Raw genomic sequence first — 14,464 nt, 5'->3', positions numbered from 1 at the left:
AAATGACTTAGTATTTCACTCACTATGGCAACACGACTTAGTATTTCACTCGCTATGGCAACACGACTTACTATTTCACTCGCTATGGCAACATGACTTAGTATTTCCCTCATTATGGCATCATGACTTAGTATTTCACTCGCTATGGCAACACGACTTAGTATTTCACTCACTATGGTAACATGACTAAGTATTTCACTCTTCTTTTAAAACTTACTCACTCATTAACATGAAAGCATTTGACGTTATTCACTCAAAGTTTGGTGGACATCCATCATTAATTACAAAGTTACTAAACCCAAACTATCAATAAGCAAAGAAACAGAGAGCCAGGGGTGCTTTGACAGCTCTAGTTGTGGCATCTGAGTGAGTGAGTGAGTGAGTGAGTGAGTGAGTGAGTGAGTGAGTGAGTGAGTGAGTGAGTGAGTGAGTGAGTGAGTGAGTGAGTGGGTGGGATTTGGGTGGGATTTGGGTGGGTGAGTGCTGTTTTAAGGAAACGGCAGGTTTGGTATAAATGCTGCACCCCACATGTCTACAATGAACCTGATCGGCAGCAGCGGCAAGCTTGTATCAACATTCTACAGAAGCCATGGACAATCGCCAGGAGTGAGCACAAGTCAAACGAGGGAAACGTTTATAACATTGTGAATCCCCCTCCCTCCACTCTCTACCAGCCAAGTCAGAGGGGAAGCAACAAAAATAGGCTAAAATAATATCCTTCAATTTTTTGTGCAGTTGAAGAGTAAGGAGGTTGCTTGATGACTCACGGTGGAACGCAGGGTGTGAGCACCAGGGCAGGTGAGAGTGTTCATCAGCTGATTAGCATCAGCTTGACAGTGTGCATCACTGCATGGGTGTTAGACATTACCCTGCAGTCTTGTGATCAGCCGTAACAAAGTTTGTTTGTTTGTTGTTTAACGCTGCACTCAGCAATATTTCAGCCGTATGACAGCAGTCTGTGAATAACTGAGTCTGGACCAGACAATCCATTGATTGATATCATGAGCATCGATCTACACAAATGGAATACAATGACATGCATCAACCAAGTCAGTGAGCCTGGCCACTCGATGCTGTTAGTCGCCTCTTACAACAAGCATAGTCGCCTCTTACAGCAAGCATGGGTTGCTGAAGACATATTCTACCCTGGATGTTCATAGGTCCCTTAAAAAGGTGCTGTATGGTGATACTTGGAGCAGGCAAACCGCTCTTCTCTTGAGTTAGTTCATAATTACATATTTATCACGTCGGGTATGATTGTACACAAAGACAGCCAGGGATTTATTTCAATGCTTCTCTGTCTCATGGATCGTCTCAGAGGAACCACTAGATATTAAGACACTTTAATCAAAATTAACCACATCCCATCTCATATCCTCGGGTAGCCTCGTGGTTAAAGCATACGCTCGTCATGTTGAAGACCCGGGTTCGATTCCCGACATGGGTACAATGTGTGAAACCCATTTCTGGTGTCCACCGCCGAGATATTGCTGGGATATTGCTAAAAGCGGCGTAAAACCATACTCACTCACTCACCCATCTCATACCCCAACTACCTACTCCACTAATTGCAAATATCGAACCTGTGTCTAAAACGTGGGAATGAAACACCCCAACCACTATGTCATCCTTCGACATTCTGCCCGACCGCAAGATATCAGCTCAGCATCACAGACAACAGATGATAGAACTTAACAAATTCATGAAACGGATCAATATCCTGAAGAAGACTGCTGGATTTGAGTTAATACAAAATGCACATGATTATTAAACCTGAGAGCAATAAGGCAACAGAACTCTGGAAAACCTGTCTCATTCAAGGATCGGGGTGAAAAAGTGCATGCAGATTGATAGTTTTGAAGTATAGAATTTTTGCACCTTCTGAAAGAGTCATATTTCCCTGCATATTTGATTCTGGCAGGGTTTTTTTCAAATCCAAAACAGGTCCAACTGCACATGGGGAATACTTTAAGCACACACCCTGTACAAAGGCACCTGCTGGCAATTAGTCACAGTTTATGTACACATTAACCCTCAGCTCCTCACAGCAATAAACTGTCCAGTAAATTCTCTACACGGAGTGAGTGAGGGAGTGAGTGAGTGAGTGAGTGTGTGTGTGAGTGCTGTTTTAAGGCATCCTCCACAAGACGTCATCAAGATAAACTTGATTACAAGCTTACATTAAATTATAAAAGATGTAAAATAGTTCAAAGGCCGGGTTCAGGTTTTTCTAACCACAGAGTGTGAAGTCTATTTTTAACCTCCTGTGGGAGGTCCAACTGGCAATAAATCAAAGCTGTACACAGGCATTTCACTAATAAGATGGTATTTATTTTTTTTGTCGCTGGGGACCATTTCTAATTTTAAATGGGCCCCCACCCCCTTGGAATCGCCACTATTATTACACCACTACATCGTTGCCTAAACTATCTTCATGGAGTCAGTGAGTCTGCTTTTACCCGGCTCTTTTAATTGTCGGGATGTAAACAACAACGTGACAATAGAGAACAGATCTGTTTGTTTGTTTGTTTAACACTTCACTTAGCAATATTCCAGCTTTATGACAGCGGTCTGTAAATAATCAAATCTGGACCAGACAATCCAGTGTTTGACATTATGCGCATCGATCCCTACAATTGGGATGAGATGATATGCTTCAACCAAGTCATTGAGCCTGACAACTCGATCCTGTTAGTCGCCTCTTACGACAAGCATGGGATGCTGAAGACCTATTCTAACCTGGATCTTCACAGGTAGATGGGAAAACTGGCGCCAAGGTAGGAGCTCCAACACATTATACTTTTACTAAGTCATTACAAGAGCCTGATCTCGTTTCAACAACTCACCCATCCTCTAATTTTAAGAAGCTACATCAAGCTTTGATTCTCAACAGTGATAAGAAGAAGAGAAATAGCCTGTATGCCCACAGTGCATAAGTTTTCAAACCACACCAACAGGGGTTGACTGTAACGAACTTGACTGGTGGCGCCACCTCCGCGACCTTGCTGTCCCTAAAGGCATCAAGCTCCGCTGTTGGCGAACAGGACAAGGCCACACCAACAGGGGTTGACTAACGAACTTGACTGGTGGCGCCACCTTACGGCCTTATTGTCCCTAAAGGCATCAAGCACCGCTGTTGGCGACCAGGACAAGGCCATGAGAGGTCAGGCGTCAGGAGGGGTCATGGGAGTCCAACAATGATGGACGGATATTGTCTATTGCAACAATATTTTGGGAAGGTCAGAACCTTAATTAGTGCTGACAGGCACTGCTAGACACCCTGATTAGGTCCAGGGTTAGGGTTAGGGTTAGGGTGAGGGTTAGGGTTAGGGTGAGGGTTAGGGTGAGGGTTAGGGCTATAGTCAGGCTTGACCAGTGTCGCCCAACAACTCATCGATATCTGACAGGGTATTTTCCATGTGGTACAATCATACGAACTCATTATTTGGGATACCCCGAGGGACCACAGACTCCGTAGTTCAGCAGGTGAGTGATTGAGTGAATGTTGCTAAACGCCGCATCAGCAATTTTGCAGCTATTCATGGTAGAGCAGGAATACCAGGGCAGGAAGACACCATGATGGAGGCACTGTACCTTTATGGGTGAGGTGAGGTGAGGTGAGGTGAGGTGAAATGGGATTATTGCACTTATATATTAGTGTGTATTTGTTTTGTTGTCTTTGGTGTGTGTGTCTGTGTCTGTGTGTGTGTCTGTATGTATTTGTTTTGTTGTCTTTGTGGTGTGTGTGTGTGTGTGTGTGTGTGTGTGTGTGTGTGTGTGTGTGTGTGTGTGTGTGTGTGTGTGTGTGTGTGCGTGTCTGTGTGCTTGTGTGTGTGCTTGTACTAGTCCAGACTGATGCCGATTTATACAATTTAACATGAATACCCCACTCAGACACAGTATACTGACTCCGCACCAGACAGGGTGATATTAAGAACCATCTTTTAACGTCTTTTGGTATGACACAGGCGGGGATTGAACCCAAAATGTCCTTTCTCCGGGCGTACGTTCTACAACGAGACCACAGTGGCGGTCGTACCCTTATGGGGAATAGAACCTTGGTCAGTGTCTCCACATAGTCATAACATACACTGATGAAACACATTTACTGAATTATGTGAGTGTAATAGAGCACCACTCAACTACACCTACAGACAACAGGCATGTTAACAAATCACTAGCAGATACACAATCATAACATGATGAGAGAATGGCATATGACCTAATCAACAGACCATGACATCCATAAGTTATCTCCCTTTAGCTGTCAAGCACCAAGACACTGTTAACACAGAGTTCATTGGTTTTAGCTCCAGATACAAATTAGATTAAGTGCTTAGCTCTATTTGCTCAACTGAGGAAGCACAGGCAAGCTGGTACTTATGTTGACACAAACCCCTGGCATGGACAAAGAAAAGCACTTTTTTCTACCGCCCCAAGACAAACACACTATCTTAGCTAGGTGTGTTGCGTATTTTCCCATCTTTGTTCAATTAGCCATTCTTGGGACTGGAACCTCTGCCTTATCACTGCTTTCCCATGCACAGACTTGAACTAGGGACAACATGCTAGGGTTTCAGCCAAGGTGCACTATAAACTTTACCTTGGAGCTCAGGTAAACTGACAGGAATACAAAGCTACACATTGTGGGTCGGATATAACATGAGCATGCTATCCTGGGAGTTTGTTGTATATCATGATGCATCCTGGGAGTATGTCATATATCATGATGTACCATGGGAGTTTGTTGTATATCATGATGTATCATGTGAGTACTACTCATCTACCCTGGGTGAGACTGTACTACTCATCCTACCTGGGTGAGACTGTACTACTCATCTTCCCTGGGTGAGACTGTACTACTCATCTACCCTGGGTGAGACTGTACTACTCATCTACCCTGGGTGAGACTGTACTACTCATCTTTCCTGGGTGATACTGTACTACTCATCTTCCCTGGGTGAGACTGTACTACTCATCTACCCTGGGTGAGACTGTACTACTCATCTACCCTGGGTGAGACTGTACTACTCATCTTCCCTGGGTGAGACTGTACTACTACTCATCTACCCTGGGTGAGACTGTACTACTCATCTACCCTGGGTGAGACTGTACTACTCATCTTTCCTGGGTGATACTGTACTACTCATCTTCCCTGGGTGAGACTGTACTACTCATCTACCCTGGGTGAGACTGTACTACTCATCTACCCTGGTTGAGACTGTACTACCACCCATCTACCCTGGGTGAGACTGTACTACTCATCTACTCTGGGTGAGACTGTACTACCACCCATCTATCCTGGGTGAGACTGTACTACTCATCTTCCCTGGGTGAGACTGTACCTCTCATCTTCCCTGGGTGAGACTGTACTACTCATCTACCCTGGGTGAGACTGTACTACTACTCAGACTGTGAGTGGGCGGTATGTTTGTAAACAGAGCAGCAGCTACCACTGCATCGACCGTCAACATACCCCCTTGCTGGGGATGCTGCCAATGCCGGCATCTGTCATGTTCCCTCACCGGATTACAGTGTTTGCCAGGGTTTAAACACCAGTAACGTCCTAATGCCTACGTTTGGTATTCATTATCTTCCACAATTCCTTGGCTGAGACTGAGGTGAAGCTGCCAACACTGCCGTCCCTGTTAGCAAGGTGTTTTGTGTTAGTGCACTGACACAACCAGCTGCTGGAAACAAGGAGAGCCTACACTGAGTGTTTGCAGCAAAACCACAACTATTGCCAATCAAACAGCCACTCCAGCAAAAAGTCAACTTGGGAAAACAATGAGCAAACTCAAATTAAAGTACATCCTCTTTTTCTGTCATAACTCAACCCCTTTTCTCTCAGTCATAACTCAAGCCTCCCTTGTCTCTCAGTCATAACTCCACCCCTTGTCTGTCAGTCATAACTCCACCCGCTGTCTGTCAGTCATAACTCCACCCCTTGTCTGTCAGTCATAACTCCACCCCTTGTCTCTCAGTCATAACTCAAGCTTCCCTTGTCTGTCAGTCATAACTCAAGCCTCCCTTGTCTGTCAGTCATAACTCAAGCCTCCCTTGTCTGCCAGTCATAACTCCACCCCTTGTCTCTCAGTCATAACTCCAGCCGCTGTCTGTCGGTCATAACTCCACCCCTTGTCTCTCAGTCATAACTCCACCCCTTGTCTCTCAGTCATAACTCAAGCCTCCCGTGTCTGTCAGTCATAACTCCACCCGCTGTCTGTCAGTCATAACTCCTCCCCTTGTCTGTCAGTCATAACTCCACCCCTTGTCTCTCAGTCATAACTCCAGCCGCTGTCTGTCAGTCATAACTCCACCTCCCATGTCTCTCAGTCATTTCTCCACCCCTTGCCTACCAGTCATAACTCCACCCCTTGTCTGTCAGTAATAACTCCACCCCTTTTCTCTAAGTCATAACTCCACCCCTTGTCTGCCAGTCATAACTCCACCTCCCATGTCTCTCAGTCATTTCTCCACCCCTTGTCTGTCAGTCATAACTCCACCCCTTGTCTGCCAGTCATAACTCCAGCCGCTGTCTGTCAGTCATAACTCCACCCCTTGTCTGCCAGTCATAACTCCAACTCCCATGTCTCTCAGTCATTTCTCCACCCCTTGTCTGCCAGTCATAACTCCACCTCCCATGTCTCTCAGTCATTTCTCCACCCCTTGTCTGCCAGTCATAACTCCACCCCTTGTCTGCCAGTCATAACTCCACCTCCCATGTCTCTCAGTCATTTCTCCACCCCTTGTCTGCCAGTCATAACTCAGCCTCTTGCCTGTCAGTCATAACTCCATCCATTGGACTTTTTACAAACAGGATCTTGTGGTTAAAACATCCGGACTTTAAAAAACAGGATGTTGAAGTTAAAACATCAGGACCTTTACAAACAGGATCTTGCAGTTAAAACACATTGGTCTAAAAGCAAAAACCAGGGTATCATGAAAATCAGGTTATCCTTGTCTCAAACAGCAACACCGGGCTCAGTTCCAACCCTAGTTCCAACCCTAAACCCTACTGCTGTGGCAGCAGTGCGTTTTCCTCACAAATTGCTAACAGAGAGATATGGATTTCCCCCCACTAACAAACAGTAAGCTTTGATTGAATTAACTTCACGGTTGACTTGAGAGGAATTAATGGAGAATTATCTGATCAAAGACAACTTCCCTAATGACAGCTTGTGAGAATGGAGATGGCATTAGGCTGCCAGAACTGATGAAGTAAGATGACAAGGATCCTCATCCCGACAAACACACCACAACCTCCACAACACAATTTCTATAACACAACCTCCGTAACACAAGGCAGATGGATCCGGCCACATCAGCCTTTCATCGGCAATGTAAAAGCAAAGAATTCCATTACAGCTGTACTTGTAGCTTAATTATTGAGTAGTCAGCGATCTGTGTGTGTAGTCAGTGGTGATCTGCAAGATGGGTGCTGCTACCCCCTACCGTGGTGCCGAGCTGCCTCATCACCGCCGAAACCATGAACACATGCACACTTTAATAAGCTAATATATACAAAGTCAGTCCTTGTGGCAACAGATGACAAAACAATATCATTTACTTAAGGGCGAGAAACATTAAGAGTCTTCCTGTTTTAAATATTACAACAAAGTTCAATAAATAATATTTCAATGGGTTACGACACAGCATGGTCATGTGATTTATCATTCTGTTTGTTGAAAATGATGAGGGATGGGGTATTAATGTCAGCTGTAATATAAGCAGTTCTAACTGACGAATCGTTTCCTCTTGTCATTGGCTTTGAAAGCATTATATAGAGGGCTTGATGGCGACCATTGATAAGCCTGTGTATAAATGTGTTATGAATATATTGCTTTTTCGCCCTTTTCAATTTATTCTTTTGTTTTTGTTTGTTTGTTTGCCCCACTCAGTAGTGTTCCAGTTATATAGACTGTAAATAATTGTGTCCAGACAATCCTGTGATTGACAATATGAGCATTGAGCCATGCATTTTAGGACCTGCAATTAACCAAATCCCTGTGTCTGACCACCGGATCTATTATTGACTCTAAGGACAAGCAAAGGTTGCTGGATACCTAGATTCTGACCCAGGATCCCCATTGGTTTGATCAAACGTATTCATATACCAGGTAGGCGATATAATCATTATGATCACAGGTTTGTTTATTTGTTTGTTTGTTTAACGCCACACTCAGCAATATTCCACCTATATGACAACGGTCTGTAAATAATTGAGCCTGGACCAGACATTCCAGTGATTGACATCATGAGCATTGATCTACACATTTGGGACACGATGACATGCATCAAGCAAGTCAGCAATCTTGACCACCCGATCCCGTTAGTCGCCTCTTACGACAAGCATAGTCGCCTCTTACGACAAGCATAGTCGCCTTTTACTGCAAACATGGGCGGCTGAAGACTTACTCTGCCCCGGATCTTCTCGGGTCTTCATACAGGTAATATAATCATTATGATCAGATGTATTCATACAGGAAATCAAATAATTGAGATTGAAGGTATTCATATAGGTGATGTAATCATTACAATCCGAGGTATTCATATAGGTGATGTAATCATTACAATCAGCGGTATTCATATAGGTGATGTAATCATTACAATCAGAGGTATTCATATCGGTGATGTAATCATTACAATCAGATGTATTCATATTGGTGATGTAATCATTACATTCAGAGGTATTCATACAGGTGATGTAATCATTACAATCAGAGGTATTCATACAGGTGATGTAATCATTACAATCAGAGGTATTCATATAGGTGATGTAATCATTACAATCAGAGGTATTCATACAGGTGATGTAATCATTACAATCAGAGGTATTCATACAGGTGATGTAATCATTACAATGAGAGGTATTCATATAGGTGATGTAATCATTACAATATGAGGTATTCATACAGGCAACATAACCATTACACTTGCCTCTCTTGCGTTTCTACGAGTAACTAACCTAACCACAGCGCAAGTATTACTCTGGTTGATATTCCTCTCCCGTAACGCTTTCATGACTGTATGACAAGACAACGGTGTCTCTAGGGGACAGTAACCGGACCTAACTTGGTTTACTGGTAAACTGTTATCTCGCCACACACAAAGTGAGTGAGTGAGTATGGTTTTACGCCGCTTTTAGCAATATTCCAGCAATATCACGGCGGGGGGCACCAGAAATTGCCTTCACACATTGTACCCATGTCGGGAATCGAACCTGGGTCTTCGGCGTGACGAGCGAACGCTTTAACCACTAGGCTACCCGACAGCCCCCCCACACAAAGAATAACTTGACGTCATAATGTAAGTGATATTGTCGTGGAATAATCTAGTTTGTTTGGACTACTTTTGTAGTGTGGCTGTTTATTAAGTCAGTAATGGTGAACTGATTTCATAACATGCAGTTGTGCATTGCCATGGTTACCAGCATGTTACAGAGTCGTTGATGTATACCATTAGAAATCAGAAAGCAAATACCGCCTTACGACACTCAAGAATGTTGCAGCTTATGGTGGAGCAGACCTGAGAGCTTCAGGCTTCTGCCCAGAAAGACACTCTACACTGCCAGTCACTGAAGGCATGTATGTATTCGTATGAGAGGGAGAAAGCACATAGTCCTTGCTTTGCATGCACTAAAAAGTAGTCACGCAACCTGTTCCGCCATCTGTTGCCATCCTGTGACTTCAGATACAAAGGGGAGATAATTATGGTCAATCATCTACCGTGACAGAAAAAGTGCTATTTTGGACGTATAATTAAATGAGGCTTCTTTAAACAGATTAAAGAGCCCTTTTTCATCAACATGAAATAATAAGGTTATTTGCATGAGAAGGAGTGTGGAAGATGATGGACATCATTGTTTGAGTCCGATGTGATCCAGGATCTGTCAGCTTGCAAGTGACAGGTAGCGTGTGTCCATTAACTAGCTTGCATCAATCTGTCTTTAGAAGTTTAATAGGAGATTATTCCTTGATTGCTATACATGACAAGACACTGTCATTAGATGCATTATAAGAGGTTATTCCATGGATTAATGCAACACTTCATAGAGCATTGCCAACGTCCTGAATTGTCTTAAAACCAAGGACCCGTGGATTCTCAGGGGTTTGCAATCTGTTCCTCACACAAAAATATGTTGTGGTTCTAATTACATTAAACTTTTAACGTTGAGTTGGCAGTAGGCAGTATTTTTAAATACTTGCTACAATGATCGAGAACAATTGTTGGAGAACAAAGGTAGTGGTGGTTTGTATATACGTAGTTTCATGTGTACCCTTTGTTTTGTCATGAACTATGTGTTCCACTTAAAAAAACAATATGAGCCAGCACCCAAATTAGGGTCAGTCAGGAAATCAGAACCACATCACTTTCAGGAAAGACTAAACTTTCAACGGTTCTGGGGCTACGTAACAAATATAAAAGTTTTGCCTTTTTTATATTGATCTTATAATTACCTTTTGGTTCCTTAAGAAAAGCATCATGTGAATGAAAAAAAGGCCTTAAGAATAAAAACATATTCTGTGTCGATTCCATTGTAGTGGTGTGGCAGTGAGTGAGAAACTCTTGGCTAAATGAAGCTGGCAGTGGCTGGCATCTACATAACTATAAGGCTCATCACAAGTGTTAAGGAAAAAGGAAATATCAAAAGAATCAGTTAATTTGTATTTGTCAAGAAATTAGCCACACAAATACCAATCTAAACATGCTAAAGCAGTGATGAACGTTATGAGCTAATACAACACAAGGTGCGTGATGTGAACTAATACTACACAAGGAGTTTGGCATAAACTAACATTACACAAGGAATGTGGTATGAACTAATATTACCCAAGAGGCATAGTAGGAACTAATATTACACAAGAGGCATAGTAGGAACTAATATTACACAAGAGGCATAGTATGAACTAATATTACACAAGAGGCATAGTATGAACTAATATTACACAAGAGGTGTGGTATGAACTATACCACACAAGGAGCATGGTATGAACTAATACCACACAAGGAGCATGGTATGAACTATACTACATTACGAGCGTGGTATGAACTATACTACACAAGGAGCATGGTATGAACTAATATTACACTAGGAGCGTGGTATGAACTAAAATTACACAAGAGGCATAGTATGAACTATGCTATACAAGGAGTGTGATATGAACTAATACCACACAAGGAGCATGGTATGAACTAATATTACACAAGGAGCTTGGTATGAACTAATATCACACAAGGAGCATGGTATGAACTAATATTACACAAGGAGTGTGGTATGAACTAATATTACACAAGAGGCATAGTATGAACTAATATTACAGAAGAGGCGTGGTATGAACTATACCACACAAGGAGCATGGTATGAACTAATACCACACAAGGAGCATGGTATGAACTATACTACATTATGAGCGTGGTATGAACTATACTACACAAGGAGCATGGTATGAACTAATATTACACTAGGAGCGTGGTATGAACTAATATTACACAAGAGGCATAGTATGAACTATGCTATACAAGGAGTGTGGTATGAACTAATACCACACAAGGAGCATGGTATGAACTAATATTACACAAGGAGCTTGGTATGAACTAATATCACACAAGGAGCATGGTATGAACTAATATTACACAAGGAGTGTGGTATGAACTAATATTACACAAGAGGCATAGTATGAACTAATATTACACAAGAGGCGTAGTATGAACTTTGCTACACAAGGAGTGTGGTATGAACTAATTCCACACAGGGAGCATGGTATGAACTAATATTACACAAGGATCTTGGTATGAACTAATATCACACAAGGAGCATGGTATGAACTAATATTACACAAGGAGCATGGTATGAACTAATACTACACAAGGAGTGTGGTATGAACTAATACCACACAAGGAGCATGGTATGAACTAATATTACATAAGGAGCATGGTATGAACTAATATTACACAAGGAGCATGGTATGAACTAATATTACACATGGAGTGTGATATGAACTAATATTACACAAGAGACATAGTATGAACTATGCTACACAAAGAGCGTGGTATGGACTAATACCACACAAGGAGCGTGGTATGAACTAATATTACACAAGGAGCATGGTATGAACTAATACCACACAAGGAGCATGGTATGAACTAATATTACACAAGGAACATGGTATGAACTAATATTACACATGGAGTGTGGTATGAACTAATATTACACAAGAGGCATAGTATGAACTATGCTACACAAAGAGCGTGGTATGAACTAATATTACACAAGGAGCGTGGTATGAACTAATATTACACAAGGAGCATGGTATGAACTAATACTACACAAGTAGTGTGGCATGAACTATCAGCACCAGTGTTACTATCTGCATGTTAATTGCGCCTCCTCACTCTCTCCTCAGCTGCCAGAAGAGGAAAACATTCACTGGAGTCCAGGGGGGATTCCAAGCATAAACATAATTCTCCTATCAATGCTGATTGAAGTTTGCAGAAAGCAAATAAAATTTCACATGGTACAAAAGAAATCGACTGCGTATACCAGCCCCATATTGATTTTGTGGTCCTGCATCAATCAGTTGGCTTGCAGATAAGTTGGCCATGTGCCAGAATCAATGAACACCGGTGGTAGGCAGGCATGCAGGGAGGGAGTGTGTACCACCGGCGTTGATAGATCCTATGTCCCCTACCTCCACTGTGGCCAACAGGGGACAGAGTCATCACGAGAGAGTGGGTAGCGGGTCAGGGTCACTCTCAGTGATATTGCTGTCAAAATGAAATACACGCAACACTCGACTGCCCCATTTCCTCCGTTGGGACAAAAGAACACGCTACCTCATATTGTGTCCACGACTTCCATCGTGGCCAACAGGGGCCACACACACAGGTTTTGACTGTTCATGTGGCCCCTGCCTACATCATTGCCAACTGGGGCCACACACAGGTGTTGACTGTTCATGTAGTCCCATACATCACTCATAGCCAACAGGGGCCACACACACACAGGTTGACTGTTCATGTGACCCCTACTTCCATCAAGGCCAACAGGGGCCACACACACACAGGTTGACTGTTCATGTGGCCCCTACTTCCATCAAGGCCCACAGGGGCCACACACACACAGGTTGACTGTTCATGTGACCCCTACTTCCATCAAGGCCAACAGGGGCCACACACACACAGGTTGACTGTTCATGTGGCCCCTACTTCCATCAAGGCCCACAGGGGCCACACACACACAGGTTCTGACTGTTCATGTGGCCCCTACTTCCATCATGGCCAACAGGGGCCACACACACACAGGTTGACTGTTCATGTGGCCCTTACTTCCATCATGGCCCACAGGGAACAAACACACAGGTTCTGACTGTTCATGTGGCCCCTGCCTATATATTCGCCAACAGGGGCCACACACATCGGTGTTGACTGTTCATGTGACCCCTTCTTTCATCATCGCCAACAGGGGCCACACACACACAGGTTCTGATGGTTCATGTGGACCCTACATCAATCAGGGCCAACAGGGGCCACACACAGGTGTTGACTGTTCATGTGACCCTTACTTTCATCAAGGCCAACAGGGGCCACACACACAGGTTCTGACTGGTCATGTGACCCCTACTTCCATCAAGGCCAACAGGGGCCACACACACAGGTTTTGACTGTTCATGTGGCCCCTACTTCCATCAAGGCCAACAGGGGCCACACACAGGTGTTGACTGTTCATGTGTCCCCTTCTTCCACCATGGCCAACAGGGGCCACACACACACACAAGTTGACAGTTCATGTGTCCCTTACTTCTATCAGGGCCAACAGGGGCCAAACACACAGGTTCTGACAGTTCATATGACCCCTACTTCCATCAAGGCCAACAGGGGCCACACACACAGGTTCTGACAGTTCATGTGGCCCTTACTTCCATCATGGCCCACAGGGAACAAACACACAGGTTCTGACTGTTCATGTGGCCCCTGCCTATATATTCGCCAACAGGGGCCACACACACAGGTGTTGACTGTTCATGTGACCCCTACTTTCATCATCGCCAACAGGGGCCACACACACACAGGTTCTGATGGTTCATGTGGACCCTACATAAATCAGGACCAACAGGGGCCACACACACAGGTTTTGACTGTTCATGTGACCCTTACTTTCATCAAGGCCCACAGGGGCCACACACACAGGTTTTGACTGTTCATGTGGCCCCTACTTCCATCAAGGCCAACAGGGGCCACACACACAGGTGTTGACTGTTCATGTGGCCTCTACTTCCATCATGGCCCACAGGGGACAAACACACAGGTTCTGACAGTTCATGTGGCCCCTGCCTATATATTCGCCAACAGGGGCCACACACACACGGGTTGACTGTTCATGTGTCCCCTTCTTCCATCAAGGCCAACAGGGGCCACACACACAGGTTCTGACATCATGTGGCCCCTACTTCCATCAAGGCAA

General features: G+C 43.9%; 1 protein-coding gene across 4 annotated transcripts in view; it reads right to left on the bottom strand.

Annotated features, from left to right (window-relative positions):
• The window catches only part of LOC124138113 (E3 ubiquitin-protein ligase MARCHF5-like), a 68,557-nt gene that overhangs the window by 7,715 nt on the left and 46,378 nt on the right, over positions 1 to 14,464 (bottom strand). The window lies entirely within an intron of this gene.

The sequence above is a fragment of the Haliotis rufescens genome, unplaced genomic scaffold (genome assembly GCF_023055435.1).
Source record: "Haliotis rufescens isolate VD_foot unplaced genomic scaffold, xgHalRufe1.0.p SCAF_12, whole genome shotgun sequence".
Taxonomy (NCBI): domain Eukaryota; kingdom Metazoa; phylum Mollusca; class Gastropoda; order Lepetellida; family Haliotidae; genus Haliotis; species Haliotis rufescens.
Note: the sequence above shows the minus strand (reverse complement) of the source record. Positions and strands in the feature narration are given on the sequence as shown.